The sequence below is a fragment of the Labrus mixtus genome, chromosome 21 (genome assembly GCF_963584025.1).
Source record: "Labrus mixtus chromosome 21, fLabMix1.1, whole genome shotgun sequence".
NCBI classification, from domain to species: Eukaryota; Metazoa; Chordata; class Actinopteri; order Labriformes; family Labridae; genus Labrus; species Labrus mixtus.
Window position 1 is genome coordinate 19,191,343 of NC_083632.1, and position 19,651 is coordinate 19,210,993.

General features: G+C 40.1%; 1 pseudogene; it reads left to right on the plus strand.

The window, feature by feature from the left end:
- Positions 1–19,651, plus strand: part of LOC132955698 (dynein axonemal heavy chain 1-like) — a 29,035-nt pseudogene that overhangs the window by 1,760 nt on the left and 7,624 nt on the right.

Genomic DNA, 19,651 nt, shown 5'->3' on the forward strand with positions numbered 1-19,651 from the left:
GTGTTTAAGTGCTTCTGCAGTCATTCTCTCCTTATTCAGTTTAATATCAGTCCATCTGAGTTGAAATGTAAACCAACTACTTGGTTGAATAATTGAGATATCATGTGTGCAGTGTGGAAAAGTGTTTAGGGGACCTGGAGATGGAGGTCAAGCTAGATTATGACCGAACAATGAATCGCATGATCTTTGACAAAGTTGTTCAGAGCCAATCAGAGGATTTTTCACACATCAACTTGCCAGAGAAGGAGTCTGAACCCAAGTCTGTACCCCAAAGTGGTAAGGCTGTTAGTCTTGAATCCATTACTTTGAGTTAATATTAAACAAATGAATTACCACCAAATACAATTGTTAACATTGTTTTGTATTTTTCTTTGCACAGGTTGCGTTCCAGTACCTTACTTTGACAATAAGAGAAAACAAGCTGCTTTTGTCTTCCATTCCCTGCTAACAAAGCCCGAGGTGATCTGTGTGTTATCTATAACATGGCTGGAGTGCCACAAAGTAGCAACCATGAAACTGTTCAATGTCACTTCAGACAAACCTCTGCAACTCGACGAGTTTGAAGTCATGCAGTTTCACGTACACACTCAGGTATTTTGGTAAAGGGGATCTTTTATATATATCATACTGGGATAAATACAACTGATCTTTAGAAGCAGTGGATCTATTTCTCCCTCTGCAGATAAACTTGTTTCTAAGAGAAACATGGATAACCACGCTGAGCAACAGCATCTGTTCCAAGCTTGGGGTCCTGGGCAGGGGCTCTTATAACGTCAACGAGTCCTGCTGGGACATGTACAAGTTTTCCAAGATGCCCAGACTGATGGCTGTGGTGCGCCTCTACATGCAGGACTCCCTGCGCTTCCTTGTGCAGGATTCATTGGCCAGCCTGACTCAGCTGCTTTTAGATGCCTGCCACAATGTGCTGACATGTCCTCAGGAACTGGTCTGGGGAAGCAACCTTATCACAAGCCCCTACAAGTAAGATAGTATGCACATCAATGAATAAAATGACAGCACATTTGCAATCAGATAAACAGCTAAGCACACCTTTGCACTCCTCTTCCATTGTATTTCATGAGTATACCTTTGAGCCTGTTTTATATTTTGTATGCTCTGCAATTGTAATGAGTGTTTGATGTGAGTAAGACATAACAAGTTACTTTCAGAATACTCAGTTTTGTGTTGGTAATTATAAATCATTCCCAAAAACAAGGCCAAAGAAGAACCCTCTGTTCCTGGTGGACTTGGTACTTGATCAGACTGGGGTCCATTACAGCCCTCCTCTGGAAGGTTTTGAGCCATCCATCATTAACCTTTTTGATAAGGGTATTTTGGTCACAAAAAATGTACCACAGCTTGAAAAGGTAAACTAAAATCTGCAATCACACGAGATACAGATAGTTGAATTAAAGATGTGAATATGAGGATATGAAACTTGTTAACTGGGAGCTCCTTATCGATTTATGATAACAATCACATACAGAATATGCTCAAAGTGGCGATGATGTTGAGGATTCAATTTGACCTCTCTTGTCCATGACAGTTTGTGATGAAAAATTTGTTATTCGGCGATGATCTGTTGCTTGACTCGGTGAGTTTACGGGAATCAGAAGTAACTGAGCTAAGAGAGAAGGTCCGCAGTGTCGTGAAACAAGCAGCCATTCCGCTCAGGGCTTACGCTGCTGAATATGAGAAACACTTGGCGCTACACAACCTGGACATAGAAACTCATCTCAAGTAAGTCTGTTTATATTACTTTGGTCATTTCTCCTACAAGTGCATAGAGGTAGTCATTCTGGTTTATGTTCTACTCTGCTAGTTTTCCTCTATTAGTCCTCTATTAGTCCTCATTTCGTCTTCTCTTCCAGATTGAATACAAATGCAGAAATGACATCCCAAATAGTGAAGAGAGAGGTGGAACAGCATCTAAAAGACCAGGAATTAATCGAATACTCCCTGCCAGCCTCGATTGTCATCGGCCCATTTGTAGTCCATGTCGAAGCTGTGCGTAAGGCTCTCGCAAACAAAAAAAAGTCTTTGGCCAATGCTATGTTGGAACAGCTTGCTCACAAGTTACGCAAGCAGGTTGATGATGTAAGTTATTTATTTAAAAAAGTTTATAATGTAGGGGATTTATGTTCAGTAAATGTAAACAAAACACATCACTTAACTTCATCTTGAAAGTGACCCTCACCTGCTTATTAGCTTGCATGAAGTTTGTATCTTGTCTGTGTGTGTACAGGTGTGTGAAGAGTATAATGTAATTAGTAGAAAGCTGCATGAGAAGCCCAACAGCATTGAGGAACTGACTGAAAAGAGGGACTGGATGAAGCAAATCCCTGAACAGCTCAAGATTTACAAGGTAAAGAAAACTGTCTATTCCAGTTCTGTTAAATCTGAATAATTTATTTTCAAACAAATCTGCTTAATTTTTAATTAAAATGTTCAACAGGAACTCATTGACAAGACCCTGACAGATTATGATCTACTTGAAGAACTTGTCTATAGTCTTTCAAATGACGATTTCAACAAAAAGTAAGTGTTACTTCTTCAGGATAATTTAAAAACAAATCTGGTTAGTGTCATTTGGGATTAAGAGCGATTTGTTTGGTTGATAGTGAGTAGAGGGACGTGGAGAGTTATCAATGTGATGCTTAAGTACTTTATCTGTGCAGATGGTCAGCTATTGGATGGCCACAAAGGATTATCAGCCAGATGGAAGTAGCAGGGATTCAAAATGTGGAGGATGAGGAGCTCTTCCGTAAAATCCAGCTGGTTGACCAGAACAACTTTGAGGAGCATCTGGATTCTCTACAGGTGAGCTGTAATATCTACCCTCGTGTCAACAATTTAAAAATTCACATGCTCAGACCTTGGTTTAATTTGTATTGAAATTTAAAATTATTTCTAATTCCTCACCTAAAGATGATATAATTTGTTCCTAAATTTGTTCCTACCGAATTTCCCCCTAGGATTAATAAAGTATTTCTGATTCTTATTCGGATTCTGAAATCACTACAACTTTGTTTATAGATGTTGGTTGCTGGGTTTACGGGCCACTCGGACATTGATCATGCCCATGAGGTGGCCAATAAGATGAGGCGTACAAGCAAGCAACTTAAGGAGTGCCAGACAATGGTTCAGACCTACAACACCAGAGAACGTTTGTTTGGTAGTCCTGTCACCAATGTGAGTAAAAGAGAAACCAAAGTTATCTTTAGATAAATATTGTCATTCCAATGAAATGGGAACTGATGTACTTTTGTCGTGCCTTTCCTTTACAAATGTGTATTACAGTATGATCGTCTGCAAAAGTTGGTAAAGGACTTCCAGCCTTTTAAAGACCTTTGGACAACCACGTCTGATTGGCTGCGTTGGTATGAGAGCTGGCTCAATGACCCACTGTCCTCCATCGACCCTGAGCAGCTTGAGCGCAATGTTTCAGATGCACACAGGACCATGCACAAATGTATTAAACAATTCAAGGACATTCCTGGTACGTCACACTTCCATCAAAAATCACACTTAAGTCCTCCAAGCGGGCGGCCCAGGATCGAATCTGACCTGTGGCTCCTCTCTTTTTCTAGCCCAAAAATAAACCTTTAAAAAAAAAGAAAAAAAAGTGAAGTACAACAATTTGTTTGTTTGATGTGTGTTTTACCTTTTCCACTTTCTTGTGTTACCCCACAATAGACAGCCAGTTGGTGGCAACTGTGATCCGCAGCAAGATTGAGGACTTCCGTCCTTATATTCCTCTGATTCAGGGCTTGAGGCACCATGGGATGAGAAACCGCCACTGGGACATGCTTTCAGAACGGATTCAGATGAAAGTCAAGCCCAAAGCTAACCTGACTTTCTCACGTTGCCTGGCGCTTGGCCTACAGAACCATGTGGATGACATAGCACATGTTGCTGAGGTGGCAGGAAAAGAGTACACCATCGAACAGGTACTTTTGAGCAGCACATTAAGGGCAGTGTTTTATTCATTGTTAAGATGTGTATTGTAAAAGATGTCTGATCAATTCATTGTGAAGTTGGATCTGAAAAGATTGAATAGGATTCTGTTAACACACTATAATCTCCTTTGTGAACAAAATATTGGAAGTAGTTATGCATGTCAACACAGTAGGAGCAGTTCAGGGGGAGTTACACCAATGCTTGCTAATGAGCAAGCTTTTTCAAATGAATACAACCCAACTCACTTTTCTTTTGATCAATAAGTCATTGTGGGAATGTCAACTTTAAATTAACGGGCTGCTCTTTTTCCAAACCTGGCTCGTAGGCCCTGGAAAAGATGGAGCAAGAGTGGGCGAATGTATTCTTTGATGTGTTGCCTTACAAGGAGACAGGCACCTACATCTTAAAGAGCCCAGATGAAGTTTCCCAGTTGCTGGATGACCACATAGTCATGACCCAGAGCATGTCCTTCTCTCCCTTCAAAAAGACCTTTGAAGCCCACATCAACACCTGGGAGAGCAAGCTCAGAATAACTCAAGTACTCACAGACTCACTTCAAGTTTAGTTGTCTTGTATTATTAAAATGCCGTGTCTTATGCTGTGCTACTGCCTTCGTCTGGTGCTTGTAGGATGTGCTGGAGGAGTGGCTTACATGCCAGCGTTCCTGGCTCTACTTGGAGCCAATTTTCAGCTCTGATGATATCAACCAGCAGCTGCCCGTTGAAGGAAAAAGATACCAGCAAATGGAACAAACTTGGAGGAGAACAATGAAAAGTGCCTTTAAAAATCCAAAGGTCAGATTCTCCTAAAGACGCCTTAGATAGGAGGATGCTTAATCAAAATGTTTTAAAAAATTTTACTCTAGAGCTAAAGAATGAAACTGTTGATTTCCTTGTGAAAACCTTTAGATGAATGTTTCTGGATTTTTCTGCAGGTGATAGAAATTTGTCCAGATGCTCACCTATTAGACAAACTGAAATACTGCAACACGTTGTTAGAACAGGTACAGAAGGGTCTGAGTGAGTACTTGGAGACTAAAAGAAGTTCCTTTCCCAGGTAGGCATCACCACAACTACTATGAAAGTGCTCTGACCTTGATTCCACTTACCATTACTTAAAGAGTTTATACATTTATGTCACTTTTTCATATTATATTGCCATCTCATCATCAACACTAATCAGCAAAATAAATATGCTTTAAATTCTTATAAAATGGGAAGCTATGACACAAAGAAACAAACAATAATGGTTACTTCAAGCGAGAATTGGTTAAATGATGAAACACTATTGATTATACAGACTTAGTGAATATTTGTTTGTAGGTTTTACTTCCTATCGGATGATGAGCTCCTCGAGATTCTGTCCCAGACCAAAGATCCTAATGCTGTGCAGCCACACTTACGCAAATGCTTTGAGAACATTGCAAGGGTTTGTTCTGGCTGGTTCTGCCTTTACTTTATTCTGATTTTCTTTTAGATATTACTTAAAATGCAATACGCATGCTGCCTGTGATAAAGTCTTCTGTCGGTTTTCAGCTTAAATTCCAGTCAGATCTACAGATCACTCACATGTACTCAGGAGAAGGGGAGGAAGTGAAGCTGTTCCTGCCTGTGTGGCCGACTGGAAATGTGGAGGACTGGCTTAGGGATGTTGAGAAATCTATGAAGGCCACATTGAGGGATAATATTGACCGCTCTCTCAAAGTCTATCCTGAGGTCTGAAACCCTCCTCTTGTATAACATTCATTTTTGTGCAATTTCAAGCTGAGGAATATTTAATATGTGGAGTTTATGTTTGATCTGTGCTTTCTCTCTTGACCCTTCAGCAACCTCGTACAGAGTGGGTCTTATCGTGGCCTGGCCAAGTAGTCATCGCTGGCTGTCAGGTCTTCTGGACCACTGAGGTGTCTGAGGCCTTGGAGCAGGGAGACATGGCCAGCCGTCTTTATCCACAACTACAGACACAGGTATAAACAATTTCTGTTTTACTTTACTAACATTTACACCAAACATCATGCACATGGCAGTTTACCCCAAACTTTATGCTGACATTCTTAACATTTTCACATCTGTTTCTGAAGCTGGGGGACTTGGTGCAGCTAGTGAGAGGAGGTCTGTCAAAGATGCAGCGATCTGTGCTCTCTGCACTTATTGTCATAGAAGTGCATGCTAAGGATGTTGCAGCCAAGCTAGTGGAGCAGGAGGTCTCAAGCGTCAATGATTTTGAGTGGATCAGCCAACTCAGGTTATCTTTTGATGTTTTTGGCCTGTCTTTTTTTGGCTTTTAGTTGTATCACTCCTTTCACACCTTTTTGCAATTCTGTGGGCGCAGAATAAGTTGGATACTGCTCTTTTCGTAGATATTACTGGGCAAAAGATGACCTTTACATCTGTGCAGTAAATGCAGAGTTTTTGTATGGATACGAGTACCTTGGTAACTCTGGACGTCTGGTCATCACCCAGCTCACTGACAGGTAGTTGTTTAGTCTTAGTTATCTACTCAGCTTTAGCTCAATGCCACACAGCATTTTAAATACACCATTTCCTGCATCCTTCAGGTGCTACTTGACCCTAACAGGAGCTCTACACCTGAAATTTGGAGGGGCTCCTGCAGGCCCAGCAGGTACAGGAAAAACAGAAACGACTAAAGACCTGGGAAAGGCTCTGGCTATCCAGACCGTTGTTTTCAACTGCTCTGATCAGCTGGACTTCATTGCAATGGGCAAGTTTCTCAAAGGACTGGCAACGTGAGTTAATAAAGTGGGAAAAATGTATCAGTACCAAGTTGCTTGAGTTTTTTTGCTGTTCAATAATACAAATCTTCTTTTAATCATATTTATGCTTTTTGTTTTAGCTCAGGGGCCTGGGCTTGCTTTGATGAGTTTAATCGTATTGATGTGGAAGTGCTGTCTGTGGTGGCACAGCAGATCACCACCATACAAAAGGCCCAGCAGCAAAGGGTGAGATGCTGTTTAACTAAGAATTCACACTCTGGGACTGACTGCACTTATTAACAGAAAACTATAGTTATACATGTACTCTCTGTATTTACAGGGAGAATGTTTTCCATCTGACAATTATACTTGTGCATAATGTTAAGTTGAATAATGGTCAGGTCAGCTTATGGAGGAAGCATAAAGACTTTTTTATGCAACACTATAGAAGCATACTTCTATAGTGATGCTTAATAAAACAGAACTATGACAATGCAAGTAGAAAGTTTAACATCATGTTGTGTTTTAGTATTGTAGGACTACAGAATAATGTAAAATGAACCTAATATACAACTCTTACAAGAATTGCATTTTAATTGCATATATGCAAGTGATTTTAATTTTTTGTGCAAAAGGAAGTTTCAAATGTTTACAATTTTTTGTAAACCTTTGTAACTTCGCTTGGTACAAAAAATGTAAATCAGCCATAGGGCCATAAAGAGTCAGTAATCTGTTACTAAATCAGTGTGTTTGTGATGTGTCTTTAGGCAGAACGATTTATGTTTGAAGGGTCAGAGATCCCTCTTGTTCCTTCTTGCGCTGTGTTCATCACTATGAATCCTGGATATGCTGGGCGCACTGAACTTCCTGACAATCTCAAGGTTTGAAAATGCTATCTGAAATTGAATAACTGTTTATCCCTGAGGGCGAACAGATGAGGTTTACAATACAGGAGTTTCTATTTTCTACAGGCCCTGTTTCGCCCTGTGGCCATGATGGTCCCTAACTACGCTATGATTGCTGAGATCTCTTTGTACTCATTTGGCTTCAGTGATGCCAAAGTCCTCTCCAAGAAGATCACCACTACATTCAAACTCTCCTCTGAACAGCTGAGCTCTCAGGTACTGTATGGGTTCAGAGGATGTCAGAAATGGGACTTGTTTAAACTCAATGTACTTTATGTACACCAAGAAAATGTGCTATGGGTCCAATGAAGTGAGTATACATGAAACAGAAAGCAAATTAAACTCACATATTGTAAAATCTTGTAAATTGATACAGACCTCTGACTTTTTTCACCTTGTACAACTTTAGACTTAAAAAAAATCTGGCCTACAGCGCATAGTTATATAGATATTGGTAAAAGATGAAGTGAGTATGTACATAAGATAACAAACTTTTAAAAATGTTGTGTATTTTCTTGTTTTAATAAAGGATCATTATGATTTTGGAATGAGAGCTGTAAAGACTGTGATCTCAGCTGCTGGCAATCTGAAGAGAGAGAATCCTGACATGAATGAGGTTAGAAATGTGAAAGTGTAAGAAATACTGACCCAAATTGTAAGTTTGTATCTAAACTCTACCTGTCCTATGATTGCTTATGTGTCTGCAATCTTGCTGTCTCCCAGGAGTTGATCTGCCTGCGGGCAATACAAGATGTCAATGTGCCTAAGTTCTTACAGGATGACCTGAAGCTCTTCAACGGTATCGTGTCCGATCTTTTCCCAAAGACTAAGCAGGAACCGATCAACTATGGCACACTCGAAGAATCCATGCGTAACGTCTGCATCAAGAAAAACCTCAAAGATGTGGATGGTAAGTGATTTTGGGTACAGAAAATATATTTTGATGCACCTGTTTTCTCATGAAGAGAAGGTCACAGTATTTTGTTGATTGTAGGATATATCAGTAAATGTATTCAGCTGTATGAGACCACAGTGGTGAGGCATGGACTGATGTTGGTGGGGCCCTCTGGATCAGGGAAAACCAAGGTGAGTCTTTGACTTTTCCCAAAAGAAAACAATGACATTACTTTTTCAGTGTATAGTTCTTCATACGTTTAATGTTACATTTGTTAGTGTTACGAGATACTAGGTGCTGCAGTAACAGCTCTGAAGGGCCAGCCCTCTGTGAGTGGAGGCATGTATGAATCTGTTCAGATGTATGTCCTCAATCCCAAGTCTATCACAATGGGACAGCTCTATGGAGAGTATGACTTGCTCACACACGAGTGGTAAGAACTACAAATAGCAAACTACAGTCCAAAGACAAAAACTCTGAGACTGACTTAACACTCACTTTGCTTCTTTGTCCATCCCTATAGGACCGATGGTATCCTCTCATCTCTTATCCGTGGAGGTGCATCATCCATGGACGAAGAGAAAAAGTGGTACATGTTTGATGGGCCAGTGGATGCTGTATGGATTGAGAACATGAACACAGTGCTGGATGACAACAAAAAACTGTGCCTCAGCTCAGGAGAAATCATTAAACTGACAGATGTAAGGTTAAGCTTTCGCATTCTTTGTTTATTTCTCTTGTGCTGATTCTGTCAAATGTATACCCAGGCATTCTGTGTCCTTACTTCTGTAGGTGATGACCATGATGTTTGAAGTACAAGACTTGGCAGTTGCATCTCCAGCCACAGTGTCTCGCTGTGGTATGGTCTACCTGGAGCCAAGTATTTTGGGCCTTGTCCCTTTCACAGAGTGCTGGCTGAGGCGGATCCCTGAAGCCATGAAACCTTTCACAGAGCAGCTGAATTCCCTGTTTGCCAGGTTCCTGCAGGTCAGAGGGGAGACTAGCAGGATATTTAAATATGTTTTTAACATGTTTTTAACAAGTTTATTATGATAGGTAAAAAAGGCAATGACAGCAACTTTCATCTTGTGTAGATTTTGGTGAGCCCTGTGTTCAAAGTGGTTTGATTTTTCTCTGTTGATTTTGTCCACTAAATGTAGTGTAGTTTCTGAAAAAAGTCATCCTTGTCACTCACTGTGAATGTTTTTCTGTGATTACAAACACTAGAAATGACTCTATACTAATACTCATACTTGTTGCTGGTTGTTATATATATATATATAATACTGTTGTTTGCTTTTGAAGCTCATAAAGAGGCATCATTATTATTTCCGGTCTTTTTATAACTACTTAAATACTCCTCACTGGGGGTCTAATGATTGTTATACTTTTGTCTTTTTTACACAGGACTCCATCAAATGTGTCCGAACATCAGTAAAGGAGGTCATTACATCTTTGGACAGCAACCTGACATGTAGTCTTCTTAAACTAATGGACTGCTTCTTCAATCCCTTCAAAGTTAAAGAGGTTTGTAATCATAATTATGTTACAATCACCCATTATTGAATATACAGTATATGGATTTCTGTACAAATATTCTTCTTTACTTCTTTAAAACTAAAGGTTTGATGTGTCTTATTTGTTATTGAAATACCCATCCTGTGCTGAACTATTTTTTTTAAATACAGACGCTGCTCTGTTATTGAAAATAATTTAGTGTTTTCTTGCCTCTACTCTGTTTCAGTACATGTTGTTCATGCTCTGATATTTCTTCAACATATCACTGTAATTTAACAAACTTCCCACATTAAGAACAATATGCAGCGAGCTATTGAAATCACCCTGGAGTTGAGGAAAGACCTGTTGCTTATGTGAGTATCTGTGATCCCCTCTTTAACACCTTATTGTTCTGTAGGGAGAAAAGCCTCCTCCAAAAAAGAAATTGGACCGCCTCAAGGAGCTGATCGAACCCTGGTTCTTCTTCTCTCTAGTGTGGAGTGTAGGAGCGACAGGAGATGGAGCTAGCTGTAGGCGCTTCAGTGCCTGGCTCAAAAACAAGATGACAGAAGAAGAGGTCAGTCTCAGGTCATATCAGCATTAGTGCTTTAACATCCAAATACCTTATTAATTTTAATTTCTAGCCACCTGTAAAAAAAGGGAAATGTCTCTATCCACCTTTTACAGATTGATTTATCATAACGAAGGAATATATGTTTTTTTTTAACACAATGTGTTTGTCCTTTAGATTCAGCTTTGTTTTCCAGAGGAGGAACTGGTGTATGACTACAGGCTTGATGATGCAGGGATAAGTAATTTTGAGGATGACGATGAAGATGAGGACCGTAAAGTAAGTTGATGATGCATACAGGTGTTTCACGAAACTAACACCATAGGATGTATAGTTTCTTTTATATATTTTCCTGTACTGTAGGTCCAGTGGGCAAGCTGGATGAAATCTGCAAAGAGTGTTGTTATCACCCCGAACACAAGCTATGCTGACATCATCGTTCCCACTGCTGACACTGTGAGAATGGCTTTCCTCATGGATATGCTTTTGGCCAATAAGAAACCTGTGAGTACTGTGATAACACACATTGGTCTACAAACAATTTTGTTTAAAATTAATATTGAATACTTACATAAATATTGAAATTATTTATTTCCCTTGAAAAGTCACCATAAAACCAGACTGGTTGAAGTTCTTGGCTTTCATTTCATTTGGCTTTCAATAAACGTACTGCTGGACATAGCCTGAAGTATGCCCTTTGGACAAAAATTTAGAATTAGGACTTCCAGAATGAGGAACCTTCACAGACCATTACATTACTTTTACAATTCAATGTGTGTGTGTTCCAGGTGCTCTGTATTGGGCCCACAGGCACAGGAAAGACCCTGACCATGTCTGACAAGCTGCTGAAAAACATGCCTGCTGAATACATCACACACTTCCTCATGTTCTCTGCCCGCTCCTCAGCCAACCAGACTCAGGATTACATTGACAGTAAACTAGATAAAAGGTGGGCTTTTACTGCTAGACTTTGTCTAGCCCACTACACATCATCTACATTACAATAATATACTTGTGACCAACCATTTCAATCCTTTATGTGTCTGTTTGTCAGGCGGAAAGGTATGTTTGGACCTCCACTAGGGAAGTACTTTATCTTCTTCATCGATGACCTAAACATGCCAATGTTGGAGACCTATGGTGCTCAACCTCCTATTGAACTGCTGAGGCAGTGGATGGACCACAGAGGCTGGTATGACAGGAAACAGATAGGTTGGTATTTAGCGTCTTATTTATCTACCAGTATGTGTGGCTCTAGAGTGCATCTTTATGCCTAAAAACATATTCCTCATTACTATTAGAGATAGATCCGGATTTTGGTTTTCATTCCTGAATGTGAAACATCTCATTAACCCCCACAGGGACTTTCAAACACATAGTGGACATCAATTTTGCCTGTGCAATGGGACCCCCAGGGGGAGGCAGGAACCCCATCACCCAGCGCTTTACACGCCACTTCAACTTCCTGTCCTTCACTGAAATGGAGGATGCCAGCAAGAAAAGGATTTTTTCCACCATTTTGGGCAGTTGGATGGGTCAGTTATGGCTGCTAGTCTGTTTGGATTTACATGCAGGACAGGTGTTGCAGGGTAGAAAGTATTGTCATTAGCCTGTGAAAAAGAAACCAACAACAGCTTTTAACTGAATCTTTGCTCTTTTTCCAGATGGAAATATGAGTAAAAAGGAGCCAGGAAGTAAGTCAGGGACACAGAGATAACAAACAGACAGAAATTAATGTATGAGAAAATGCAGTTTGATAATAAGAATAAGTTGGTATAGCAAGTAAGTAAGTAAGTAAAGTTTATTTTTATAGCACCTTTCAAGAACAGACGTCACAAAGTGCTTCACAATAAAGAATTGAACAGAGAAAATACAAAGAGACAGTCACATAAAATCTAATACAGACAGTTCAAACTAAGGCAAGTATGAACAGATGAGTCTTTAGCTGCTTTGTATAGCACACATGGTATAAAACAAAAAAAAACATTAAAATAATTGTAAATAAAAGTATTTTTATTGCTGGAGCATATGTTCTGTTCTCTGATGTAACTGTTTCAATTTTCCACATGTTAGTAGATTTTTTAGTTCTCTCCTATTTGCTGCTGCTTTCACCAGGACCTGTGCCAGCAATCCAGCCGCTGAATGAGTCCCTGGTAGACGCTACTATCAGAGTCTACGCTACCATTACATCTCAGCTCCTCCCAACACCGGCCAAATCCCATTACACCTTCAACCTCAGAGACCTGTCCAAAGTCTTCCAGGGCATCCTGATGGCTGAGGCTGGAATGATGGAGGTTGTCTTATCCCACAGACTCAAATTCATATGACACAATCAGATGACTTTTATGATATAGATTATTTAAATTTACTTTCAGGTTTAGCCTCTTGATCAATAGGTACAAACAATCTGAGCCAACTACAACTACAAGTGAAGCAACTACTAAAAGCATTGATATTGTACGGCTTATGTCACCTAGAGGATACATGCAACTGATCTTATTGGAACCCTAGAAATATGATGTATGAGGAAGTGTGGACTAAAGGGAAATGTTGGAAGAATTGAAAGGGTTCATCTTTATATTTCAATTGTAAAAGTAACATTATTTGGGTGATTTTAGGACAAACTGCAGCTACTGCGGCTGTGGTACCATGAAAGCTGCCGGGTATTCCAGGACCGCCTGGTGTGTACTGAAGACAGGGACTGGTTTAACCTGCTCCTAAAGGACTGCATTCAGAAGTTTGACTGCAGCTTTGACGAGGTTGTGCCATTCCAACCTGTTTTATATGGAGATTTCATGATTCCTGGAGCTGACAACAAAGTCTACACACTCATAGAAGACAAGGAAAAGGTGATCGGTTACAACCGGTTTGATATGGTCTTATTTTAAGATTTCTTTTTCTTTTTGCCAAACAGCTGACCAGCTTGTTCAAGTGTAGTTCCATTGTTCTTTCTACCCATTGTCAATGTTTTTGTTCCACTCAATGTTTTTGTTCCACACCAACTATATTTCACAACAAAATGGTTGCTTTTTAAAAAAAATGTTTAAATGATTTATGTATTAGTTGGCGAAAGTGATGGAGGAATACATGGAGGACTACAACCAGATCAGTACCACAAAGATGAAGCTGGTGCTCTTCATGGATGCTATTGAGCATGTGTGTCGTATCAGCCGCATCCTGCGCCAGCCCCTGGGCAACGCCCTGCTGCTTGGAGTGGGCGGCAGTGGACGCCAGTCCCTTACTAAGATGGCCTCATATATGTGAGATTCACACTCTCTTTGCAACACCTATACCAAAATACAATTATCATTGAAAAAAGTTCTGTGTCTCCAGATTACTGCTGCTGTAAGGATCCCATTGCTGTTTTTTTAATATTGTCTTTTCTAAGGTTAGGTTACAGATGAGATTTTTTTTTTTCAAAGCATGTTCAGCTTTTAAGATTGATGTACCTCTCCACAGGTAGCTGTATGATTCCATCAATTTCAGCATACTATGAAATCTGGAAAAACATAGAATTAGATCAATCATCACAGGGTTGCCTCTGTTTTTGTTCAGAGTGGTATTTCATGACAGTGTAGTTAAAGTTCATATACAAGCTAAGAGAAGACTCAAAAAGTGTTGAAAAATATTTTTTATAAGTTATTTTTGATCAACTGAAAACAATGAATTTATGGATATATATCGATATTATAAGTATGGGACTTAAACATCTTGTAGCCAACTTATGGAGCCTTGTTTTCTACAATCAGGTCAGAGTATGAGTGTTTCCAGATTGAGTTGGCCAAAAACTACGGTCAGACAGAGTGGAGAGAAGATATTAAAAGCATCATGCTGAAGGCCGGCCTCCAGGACCAGCAGATCACCTTCCTCTTTGTTGACACACAGGTAAACACAATCTGTGTCTTATCACCTTCTACATTATACTCTATACAACCACACAGTCCTTTAGACTGCACTGTGATTTTACAGTATGAACTACGCAAATAGCAATCCTACACAGTGGTTATACTGACTGCACTTATTTGGGGTCAGTTTGTTTGAGAGTATGAACTTAAATTAAAGTTGATCATCTACGCAGTAATGTTTGTCTGTTCTCACCAGGACAGAAGGCTTATCATTGCATTTGTGTTATTCTCCCAGATTAAGAGTGAGTCATTCCTGGAGGATATCAACAACATTTTGAACTCTGGAGATGTTCCCAACTTGTACGCGTCAGACGAGCAGGAACGCATCCTAGCAGCCATGAAGCCAGTGGTGCAAGATCTGGGCCAACAGCCAACTAAATCCAACCTCATGGCTGCTTACATCAGGAGAGTCCGCACCAACATCCACACTGTGCTTTGCATGAGGTTAGCAATTGTTCAAAACATACATGATCAAACGTTAACCAAGATAATTCCTTTGAGCTTGTCCATCACCCTACTCCCTATTCTCCCCCGCCTCTCCCCTTCACCTTCACTTTTTCCTCCACAGTCCTATTGGTGAGGTGTTTCGTGCCCGGCTCAGGCAGTTTCCCTCCCTGGTGACATGTTGTACCATAGACTGGTTCAGCGCCTGGCCAGAGGAGGCTCTTCAGGCTGTTGCCACATCATTTCTTAATGAGTTGCCTGAGCTTGAATTAAGCCCGACAGCTACAAGAGGACTGGTGAGGGTGATGTTTGTGTGTTTATTTGTGTGTGGATGTTAGAAAGCTTTACTGGCAGGAAGTTCTTAGCAGGGAGGTACTTTACATTGAAATATTTACATCCTTTAAATAATATTGTATAGAAACCAACTTAATCATTCCGTTAAACAAAACAACAAGGTGAATGTGATGTGACAGAGAATAGTCTGCACTGTTAGTTTGAGCCAGATTTATAGTTTGTATTGACTCTGGAGTAATTCAGGCCAAGTAACAGAAACAAGAGTTTGCAAACAGTTGAAGCAGTAAGCGCACGGTGATGGAAAACATTCTCAAGCAACTTTCAAACCACTGAAAACAGAATATTATCTTGTTAAATAAATACAAACTATTGGCTGCTTACAAAAGGAAAAATAACTCCCAAAATAAAAATGATCATAAAGCATTGTCTTCTCCTGATGGATTCCCTTCTTCCAGACACTGATGTGTGTTAAGATCCACCAGACAGTAGCCAAGAAGTGTGAACAGTACCTGGCTGAGCTTTCGCGACACAACTACATCACTCCCAAGAGTTACCTGGAACTGCTCAAAATATTCTCAGATCTCATTGGACGTAAGAAGCAAGAGTTGTGTGGTGCTCGTCTGCGCATGAAGACTGGCCTGGACAAGGCAAGGCATCTTAATAATGATTATACAAAATAAACATAAAATAAACAAAAGACCTAGAAGTTCGATTTATCATGTGTAGTGCATGAGTTGTAAGCATTCTTATCTGACTACCTGCTGTCTTGTAGCTTCTTAGCACAGCTGAGGATGTGAGTAATATGCAGGAGGAACTGGAGTCGATGAGACCTCTTTTGGAGGAGGCTGCCAAGGACACCGAAGTCACTATGGAGACCATCAAAGTAAGAAATAAAAAGAAACATTTCATAGCCAAAAACTTTTCAGTTTAAATTACTTTTGGTTTTGAAAAAATCTTGAATGAACTGAAACTCTTTGTTTTCATGACCACGATATTTAAAATCATTGATGGTGGAACAAAAGAGTGGGCAGCACTGGACACTATAAAGCGTTTGTCCCATGTATGTTCATTCATTTATAATCTGTGGTCCTTGATTGTCATTTCTTCTGTACACTGCCAGGTAGACACAGTGGTTGCAGAGGAAACCCGTAAGTCAGTACAAGCTGAGGAAGCCAAAGCTTCAGAGAAAGCCCGTTTTGCAGGAGCCATCGCTGCAGATGCCCAGAGAGACTTGGATGAGGCTCTGCCAGCCCTGGATGCTGCTCTCACGAGCCTCAAGTCCCTCAACAAGGGTGATGTCACCGAGGTCAGAGAGTTTGATGATCATTGGTTTTACATTCTTCAAATGGGATACTGTTTGCATGTAAAAAATATGAATTACCGATAATTGTTTTTTTTTTTCTTATAGTTACGAGCGATGCAGCGACCTCCACAGGGGGTGAGGCTGGTTATCGAGGCGATGTGCATTATGAAAGGCATCAAACCCAAAAGAGTTCCTGGAGAGAAGCCTGGTACTAAGATTGATGACTACTGGGAACCTGGCAAGTGTCTGCTACAAGACCCTGGCAAGTTCCTGGAGAGCCTCTTCAAGTATGATAAGGTAAAGCACACATCAGGTTGATTTATTATTGACATGTTTTACTATTAATGGGGAATTTTTCACTTTTTTTTCAGGAAAAAGAGTTATGTCTCTTTTAATTTGGTTTTATGCTCTTGAATTCTATTACATCCAGTGTTTGTTGCATCATTTCCTGCTTGAGTTGTATTAAGAGCAGGGTTTTTTCCCCCAATTGTCAATTCTGCAGGAGAATATCCCGGATAGTGTGATAAACTTAGTCCAGCCCTACATAGATAATGAGGAATTCCAGCCAGCCTCCATTGCCAAGGTTTCCAAAGCCTGTACCTCCATTTGCCAGTGGGTGCGGGCCATGCATGTTTATCATTTTGTGGCTAGGGCTGTGGAACCTAAAAGGGTAAATACAAATATCTACATTGTTCAATATCTTGTTTAAGACACCTTTTTCCTAAATGTGTTCAAATAAGAGAGTCATTTTGTCACTAAATTGTAAATATTTTCACAGCAAGCTCTCGAAGAGGCTCAGGAAGACTTAGCGGCTACCCAGCTCATCCTGGATGATGCCAATGAAAAGCTGGCAGTAGTGGAGGGAGGCATTGCCACTCTGCAGGCCAAGTACCAAGCCTGCTTGGCAAAGAAGGACGAGCTGGACAATAAGTTTCAGTTGTGTGGAGCCCGCCTCGTCCGAGCAGACAAGGTCAGGGTTATGGATAAGACAAGATAAGACAAAACTCTCGTAATTTAAAGGAAGAAATGTAAGCATTTTTGTGACACAATAAACAGAGTGATGGTGAACAGGGTACACATAGGTAGAAAATAAATGAAAAATAACATTTCAGGGAAAACCAATAATGAAGTGCATTAAATGTAGGAATATATGTAGACTATTTTCTGTGGATAATCAGTGCAATCAAGAGTACAGTGCAAATGTGTTTTAGAAAATATATAAATATATAACTGAATATGTTTTTTAATTTTTCTTCATGTTTATTTTTTTCTCTTATAGCTTATAGGTGGTCTTGCAGATGAGAAGGTGCGTTGGAAGGAAACAGTACAACATCTGGATTACATGGTTAATAATGTGACAGGTGACGTGCTGCTGTCTGCAGGATATATAGCATACCTGGGACCCTTCACTGTAAGTTGGTTGTACCTCAGTGATTAGAAAGTTGAAAGTTGCATTTATTTTATAGATACATGTATCGTATCATAAATGACTGAATATGATTCATTTAATTCAGTGATTGTTGACTAGTCAAAAGTAAGTTTTGATAAGTTCCTTTCTGCCTGTTGACATAACTCAAGCTAAAACTTGATTAAACCAGAAATCTGAACCTTACTGATTGATACTGTTGGAGACAAAAGTACAAGTGTAGATTTTTGTTGGAAAGGCCTTGTGTGTGACTGTCTCTGTGTGGCCCTTGACTTGCAGTACATATATTTGTGCTCAACAGTTCAGCATTATTGCATGATTTCATAAAGGTTCATTTGTTGTGTGTTTAGGGAGAGTACAGGGCAGCCATGGCAGAGGAGTGGCTGATTTGTTTCAAAGAGCTAAGTGTCCCGCACACTGAAGAACCAAACCTGATCAGCACTCTTGGAGATCCAGTCAAGATCCGTTCCTGGCAGGTTAGAAACAAGCTTTCATGATCTGACTTTCAGGGTCTACACTTCTTAAGACCGATCTTAACTGTTACATGAGAATAAGAATAGTCAGACCATCAGGCTGACTGGTATGTGCTTTTAGACCCTAATTAACTAGGCTATTTTCTTTTATCACACATTTGAACACTGTCATTTCTATGTGCATAGATATCAGGATTGCCAAAAGACAACCATTCAGTGGAGAATGGTGTGATTACGCAGTACTCTCTGCGCTGGGCACTCTTCATTGATCCTCAGGGACAAGCAAACACATGGATCAAAACTATGGTGAGAACACTTTTCTGTTGATCAGACCGAGACTGCAGAGGGTGCCAGTGAGACAAAAAACTCATCAAAGACACCACATCAAGATTTTAATTCATCCCTTCCCACCACATGTGAACCTTATTCACCACTATCAACAAATGAAAAAGCAGACTATGCAGATGCTAAATATGATATACAAGGTTCAGTACAAACACGGGTGCCTGCTTTGGTTGTGTATTGTTGTTTTTTTGTCTCTTACTCACATCATCCACAACTACTATGGAAAGCCTCTTTATATCTGAAGTTTTATTTTATGCACTGTTCATTCATTCTTGTTTCCGCTGTTCATTCATTCTTGCTTCCTTTCATGATGCAGGAGCGAGACAATGGATTGGAGGCTATGAAGCTTAGAGACCAGGACTTCCTACGCAGTCTGGAGAACGCCATTTGCTTTGGGAAACCCTGCGTCCTGGAGAGTGTAGGAGAGGAGTTGGATCCAGCCCTAGAACCTGTCTTGTTGCAACAGGTAAATACACACACATATGTTCCAAATAATCATTACCCGTATTGTATGTTAGCGTTATGCAAATATCTACCATATACTGATCTGTTATGCCCATTTTGGGCCTGTAGACATTTAAGCAGCAGGGCAATACAGTGCTGAAGCTGGGCGACTCAGTCATCCCTTACCATGAAGACTTCAAGATGTACATTACCACCAAGCTACCTAACCCACACTACTCTCCAGAAGTTTCCACCAATGTCACCCTTATAAACTTCACTCTATCACCCAGGTATGCATTTTCAGACAAAAGCTAAATGTATTTCTTCATAATATTGATCTTATTTTGGTAGGTACTTCTGTCTGTGCCACATGTATGTATTTGTAATGATGCTATTTAAACAAGCTCCCTAAATTTGTGCTTATGTATTAATGCTTGATAAAAGATTTGGTAGATCAACAACAATGGTTGTGACTG